The sequence below is a fragment of the Lygodium microphyllum genome, chromosome 3 (assembly GCF_053477565.2).
Source record: "Lygodium microphyllum isolate KBCC chromosome 3, Lygodium_microphyllum_v1.1.10, whole genome shotgun sequence".
In the NCBI taxonomy this organism is placed as follows: Eukaryota; Viridiplantae; Streptophyta; class Polypodiopsida; order Schizaeales; family Lygodiaceae; genus Lygodium; species Lygodium microphyllum.
This window is the reverse complement of record NC_141137.1, coordinates 139430109-139436909: the sequence shown is the minus strand read 5'-3', so window position 1 is coordinate 139436909 and position 6801 is coordinate 139430109. Positions and strand designations below refer to the sequence as shown.

General features: G+C 42.0%; 1 pseudogene; it reads left to right on the top strand.

Annotated features, from left to right (window-relative positions):
- The first annotated feature begins 436 nt into the window (after positions 1–436).
- On the top strand, positions 437–1243 carry LOC148038951 (hsp70 nucleotide exchange factor FES1-like; annotated as a pseudogene).
- The last annotated feature ends 5558 nt before the right edge of the window (positions 1244–6801 follow it).

Here is a 6801-nt window from a genome sequence, read left to right as displayed (position 1 = left end):
TATCGTGCTTTTTATCCCTTTTGTTGATGTGTGGTACGTGCTTTTATTGATGGGTACATGGCCTTGTCTTGACAAGCTCTCTTTGACATACATGGTTATAGATCTTTGGATACATACATATTAGGATTTTTTGAGTAGTACAATGGCTTGTGCATAAAGGATGGATACATATTTCTTTGGATAGCATTGGGGTTTGGAGTACATTGACATTGGACATTTTAGAGTGATGTAGGCAAACCATTTCAAGTGTGGGAAGGTCTTACCAATCGGCTTTCAGCTCAATGGCAATGTCTAATCCCAATGTGGTTTCACAAGAAGATGCTAGTAGTGATTTGATCAAAAGAGTATTTGCATATAACGACTCTTTTGTGAACTAGTGTTAATTGCCTATTAGAGTGAGTACACTAATGAATTCAGACACTTAACATTCAAAAGGATGAAGAAAATCACAATGGTGATAAGCATGCCTCAAGAACTGCTTGAAGCTCAAGGTGTATCAGCTCAAGATTTGCAAGGTCTTTTAAAGGAGTTGCAAACTCATGTGGAGCCTATTGATATGTCAAATAATGTAAATGCTATAGGAGGTCTAACTCCTTTGCTAAGTTACTTGAAAAATCCAAATGCTTTGATCAGAGCAAGAGCATCTGAAGTTATTTCCACTATGGTGCAAAACAACCCTCAATGTCAGGAGCTTATTATGGATTGCAAGGGCTTTGAATCCATCATGTACAATTTCATGTCAGATTTTGACCTAACAGTGTGAACCAAATCACTTGGTGCCTTATCATCTCTTCTCTGGCACAACAAACTTGTTATTGCAGACTTTCGCTTTGCAAATGGATAGGCTGGTCTTAAAGAAGCTCTTGTTTCTGAAAACCCAAGATTGCAACAGAAAGGTTTGCAAGTATTGCATTATCTCTTGTACGAGTATCCTAATGACAACACTGTTGCAATGGAGCTAGGCTTTCTCAGGTTGCTAACAAGTCTTGCGAATAGAATTGATGCAGATATTCGCCAAGGAGCCTTACAAAGTCTCATGGAGATTGCTTAGACTGGAAAGGCCACACTAGAGGGTTCTGGTTCAAAAAATAGTACTCAACTCAAGAAATCTTTGGAGTCCCAAATTGAAAAAAAAATACAATATATGATGCCTGAAGAGCTGGTTACAGTGAAGGAAGAGCGTGCATTGCTAGATTACTTGTGGCAAGCATGTTATGATGAGCCTTCCTTTACGAGGCTATAGCACAGCTTGTTCCAATTGATGCAAGTAGTTAAAAAGGACTTTGCCTTTGAACAATCCCAATCACTACTCCACTAAATGCTCCAACTGCAGCTGCGCAAAGGGTGCGATTGACTATGCGAGAAGCCCATCCCTGGCTTCTGGTGTAGTCGAGAGGTCTTTCCTTCCTTGAGCTCCTTCACCTCGTGCAAGAAAATGGATTTTGATGGCACGTACAAGGATAAAAATTGAATAGGAAGGATTTAAAGTATGTAGAGAAGAAGTAAGATGCCTCCACTAGCTATCTAGCTCAGCCATGGCTCTGATACCATGTTGACAATCATGGACCTAAAACTAGATCTACTATGGTGGATGCAAGTCAAACACCTGATACATGATCAAAATGAGGAATTGTAACTCAAGTGAATTAGGTTCCAAGATAGATTAACTTGGACTCATTAACACAATCTTGAGTGAATCCAACTAATTTGTATCATTACATTGAAACGAGTGTCAAGTACATGCCTTTATAGCTTTTTGGGTAGTACCACCTTTCTTCTCTATGCTTATGGGATTTTGGACATCTCTTCCTAGAGCTTCTAGAGCATACATCTTTGTCATATCTCTCACACAAAGCCACTTATGGGCAATCATCATTTGCTATTCTCAACAATAAAGGGAAAAAAGAGACTCAGATGACAGGCATTAACAACGTTCAGGAGAGTTGAAGGTGATGTAGTGCGAGATAGCTGAAGGTGACGACGAGGAAGCCTGCAGAGGACATGCGAAGGAGGAGACCGGCGTCGGAAGATCCGAAGGTGACAACAAGGAAGAAGTAGCTTTGACACAGAAGCGGGAGAGTCAAAGGAGGAGATCATTGCATGCGTTGAGGGTGACGAAGCTCAAGACAATAGAAGACATTATGGTGACAATGTGGGACAAATAAGAAACCGAGAGAAGGTGAAGAGGAAGTGGAGCGATGATGACAATCAAGATAAAGACCGGTCTTCTCTTTGGATGCCCTTCTAACATCCGTAATTGCAACCTTGGACTGTGCCAAGCAAAGATCAACATGAACTAATTGTTTAAGCCTGCGATGACTTGCTATGGAGTGTTGGATATTTCTCAAAGGAGATGGCATTCTCCCTAAGCCTCCACGAACATAGCGGAACCAGCGAGCCTCAGCACCTTGCTTTTTATGTATAGGGAGAAATATCCAACACTTTGATAATGTGGCCTTCTTCTCTTTCGTCCAATCTACAACTTCTTTGACAGTTTCGAAGGCATGATTATATCAAATCCTTTTATTCTAGTTTTCTTGAGAGGAATTGAATTCAGATGATAAATCAAAGTTTTGTGAAGGAATCTATCTAAGGTCTTCGACGCCTCTTTACAATCTTCGCATGTATAATTTTGAAGGTGACTAGCTATTCATGCTATTAGGCAGGCCTATCTCATGACTTGACTACAAGTGAAGGGTTGAAAAACAGAAGAAGGTGGTAAAGGACAAGCAGTGGGACTAACCCTATGGAGTTGCAATGGACCTATCACAAATTTCTCTAAGGCATATTCTAAGGTGGTGACTTCAATTGCCTTATCTCTGAAGAAGGTGTTCTAAAGAAATACTGTGTAATATTTCCGCAACGAAATATTAATGACTCTTGATCCCACGCAAAAGCAAATTCGAGTGATCTTCCACAACAACGAAACTCTGTCCTAAGTGCTCCAGCCTCGCGCATCAACAATATCATTACCACATGGTGCATATGGATCTGTGGCTCGAAACTGCAAGCCACCGTGGGAACACCCCTTCATGGGAAAAAAAAAGGGGATAATTTTTGCAAATTTTTTAATGTATTAACTCCCTTCCCTTCAGCCATTGCATGGCGGGGAGAGGGAGTATGTGTGGAGCTTGAGTAGTGGAGGGCATGGGGAGGAGACATGCAACCTGCCACTTGTGTGGCTACCCCCCCCTTCAACCTATATGAACCCCCCCTCCCAAGCTTGAGGGGGAGAGGGAGGAAGGGATCGTGCCTGCCCGCTGTTGCCGCTGTCATCGCCAGGACTACCCCACCGCCAGTTTTCTACCGCCACCTCATCATCCCCATCATCATCATCATCATCATCATCGTTGTCGTCGTCATCTCCCTCATCGTCATCCTCTCCATCATCATCTCCAATTATCACTCCATGTCATCTCCCTGCTTCTTCTAGAAGCTTGGAAGCTTCTATTGGAAGCTTCTAATTGAAGCTTCCCTAGGCCTAGTTCACACCGTGCCTCCCGGGTTTTTAATCCGTGTTCCCCAAGGCCTAATCCTCATGCCACAAGGTAAATCCTGAAAACTGAAGGCATTTTCAAAAATCGAAAAGGGGACCAAGGGAGAGTTTGCTAAGCTAAGATTTAATTCGTCAATGGCAAGCAAAAGACAAGAGGAACGCACGCGGGAGCTTCCACCTAAAGTACGAGAGTGGACAATGCCCCGATTATGAATGCCTAGGTTTCGAAAATAGACCCACATGGAAAAGTTACATTGAGCATGTTTTAATTCTCATAGGGAAATTTCAATGCATTGGGAAATTTATATACTCATTCGATCTACAAAGTTTAGTTGCATGTCGAGTATTTGAAATTGCTTGCACTTCCATGGTCAAGGGTAGTTGCAAATTCTGAACGTATGATGCATAAGTAAAAAGACGGAATTGTGCAAAGGCGTCTTTGTTGCATCACGCAAAGGACAGGGCATATAACACATAATGCACTCATGTAATAATTTCCTAGTCATGACTCGTGTATGAGATAATCGTAGACGCCCATTATATGATGTCCGAGTAGTTGCAATGCATGGAAAGGATTTATGAACCTTGCAAATTGCATGTGATGATAGTTACATTCTAGGTTGGGTTAAGTGATAAAGGAAGGATTAAATCAATGATGGACTCATGGCATTCACTCATGCATGGAGTTCTTTTATCAAAGTTTGAATGCATCTTCATTAAAAATAAGCTTTGATTTTGTTACATCAACGTAAGGTTTATAAGGGTTAACTCTGAATGTTAATCCTTTAATTGCATAAAGGCAAAAAGGTCTATGTTCTCGAAATTGCATGGAATGATACATCTCACTCATCTTGCAGTTACTTACATCTTTTAGAAAGTATTTGCATCTTTAAAAGGGAAGATCATCTTTAACCATGGGTTGGTTAGATAAACTAAGTAATTCGCATATAATTGAGTAGCTTACATGAGAATCATAAAGGTATGATTAGTTAGCATATGACGATCGCCTCAATGTGCTAGGTAGGGTTAAGTTATGTTAAAATTCTGCCTAGTATCACACTTATTTCCGATCTCAAAGGTCCTACCCACATTCTCAAGATGTTAGGATTATCTAATCTCCCATGCAAGAATGATCTAGGGTTCTCACCCTAAGGATCAATTGACCAAATGCTAGGTCTCCGCAAGAATTTAGGGACCCTAGGGCCAAAATGTTTATCAGCCTACTAGAGGTAGGGTTTTGGATTGGGTCAATGGGACTCCCAAGCTCTATATCTTGAACAAAGGTAATCTTAACCAAGAAATACCGTACGAAGAAAGATATGAATCCCACAAGTTAGGTGCTGACATCTATCTCGTGCAACAAGCTACAACGTCGTATGGTCTTGTGTCTAAATCACAAAATAGTATTGCCACTCCTTAGACCAAGTTTGGCGAGTTCTAAGTACAAGTCTAAATTTCTAAAGGATGAGTAGTCATCCTGCTACATCACTCTTCCTTGGAACTTATTTTCCAAGACATGGTAGTAATGAATTGCCAAGAAAGCAATTGACCAACCAAGTTAGGGCGACAAGGTTGCCCAGGATTTATTGACCTTAATATAAGGAAACCTAAGGTATTGACCATTTGGGTCAACAGGGTATAAACCCTAACCCAAGAAAGAGGGTAAACAAGCAACTCAGCTTACGAAACCCTTGGGATCTTGCCAAGTCGCGATTGATCCAGGATCGAATGTCGGAAGCATTTGGGGAGAAGGAATCACACCTTAGTAGTTGGCTGTACAAAGGACCACTGGAATGTTCGTGATTGTACATTTAGACACACTGTTTGTACTTCTTTGCTCAAGGAACTAATTCTGGGAAAAAAATAACTAATGCTTCAAGTTGAAAGCTTGGAGGGAGAGGCAGTACCAGTTACCTCCGAGTGTCTACCTGACCCTATCCAAGGGGATTGTTAGCCGCGCCGGGTACGTGGACTGAACCCGCCGTGAGAGGTATCTCCATGGGTGCTACTTGGAGCAGGAGGATGCTTGGGTGCTGTAAATCCCTTGCCTCCAGATCCTGCACAAGAGGCCAACATGAATCGAGATGGGATCTCGAGGCCCGCATACTAGTCAACGGGTGAAACTTGGAATAGCGATCCCTAAGGATTGCTGGAATAGCCTTCAGGCAGGTTATTTGATGTATTCCAAAGACTGATAAATAAAGGTCAAATGTTGAAAAAGAAACTTGCTTGATATTGTTTTTCTGTGTTAGTGATTAAGTTATGTGAAGGGACCAGTGATTAAATTGGTTAATTAAGGAAGCTGTTTTTGCTTATCAAACTAAATGTGGTAGGTAATTAGATAAGTAAAGCAACCTGAGGAAAGTGTGGTGGATGAGATCTGGGTCCATTCTATGGAAGGGTGGTCCCGGTTGGTCGGGAACGTTTCTCAAAGGAATTGACAGCGAGGGGACAATGACCTAGAATCTATAGAGCTAGAGTCCCAATTTATGTTGTTTTAAGGGAACAGTATGGGACCATGCCTTATGTGCAGAGAGGTTGAGCTTCGCATCCCTCTCCTTTCCCATTCTCCTTGAACCAAGTGCAGTATAAATCTGCTTCGACCATGATGTTTCTGTGCAAAGTAGTTCGTTTGGGGCTCGACGCTAGCTACCTTCTAGGAACTTGACCATTGGGAAAACCCTGATTCAGGTCGGTCCTAAGTGGGAACGGCCAGAATGCTTCCGCTTCATGGTAGACTCAAGAAAACCTAGATTGCAAACCGTGTGACATTCCTTGGGAGTGCCAGGCGGCGCTTTCTAGACTCTCTTCCCAATGAGCTACTAAGACGTGTCCTACAAGTGGACAAGGGGACACGTTACAGTTGGTATCAGAGCGAACCAGCGGAATCTAATGTGTACAAGGGAGCTTAATGAGGAGAAGTAGAGCAATGTTGCCGTTAAGAAAATTTCCTTACTTACTTATTGATGCTGGCCTACAGAGTCATGAAGCATGGAACAAAACTTAGTGTTCCAAGTTATGTTTATGACTGCAATGCGTGCTTCGGATTACCGACGAAGGATAGGCATGATGAATATTCTAGACCGTATCTACAATCCTTCACCCTTGTATGTAGAACGGAGATGGACAGGTGAATCAAGAATATATTATATAGCGGCCCATCGACTTGCATACCTTTGGACCAACTTGAAGAGAATCAAGTGGATTGAAGATTTAAAGATCGTGAAGCTATTCATCTTTGTCAAGGCTCACGCAAGCGCAACCCTACATGTCGGCAGTCGAAAGGTCAAGCAAAACAAGTATGT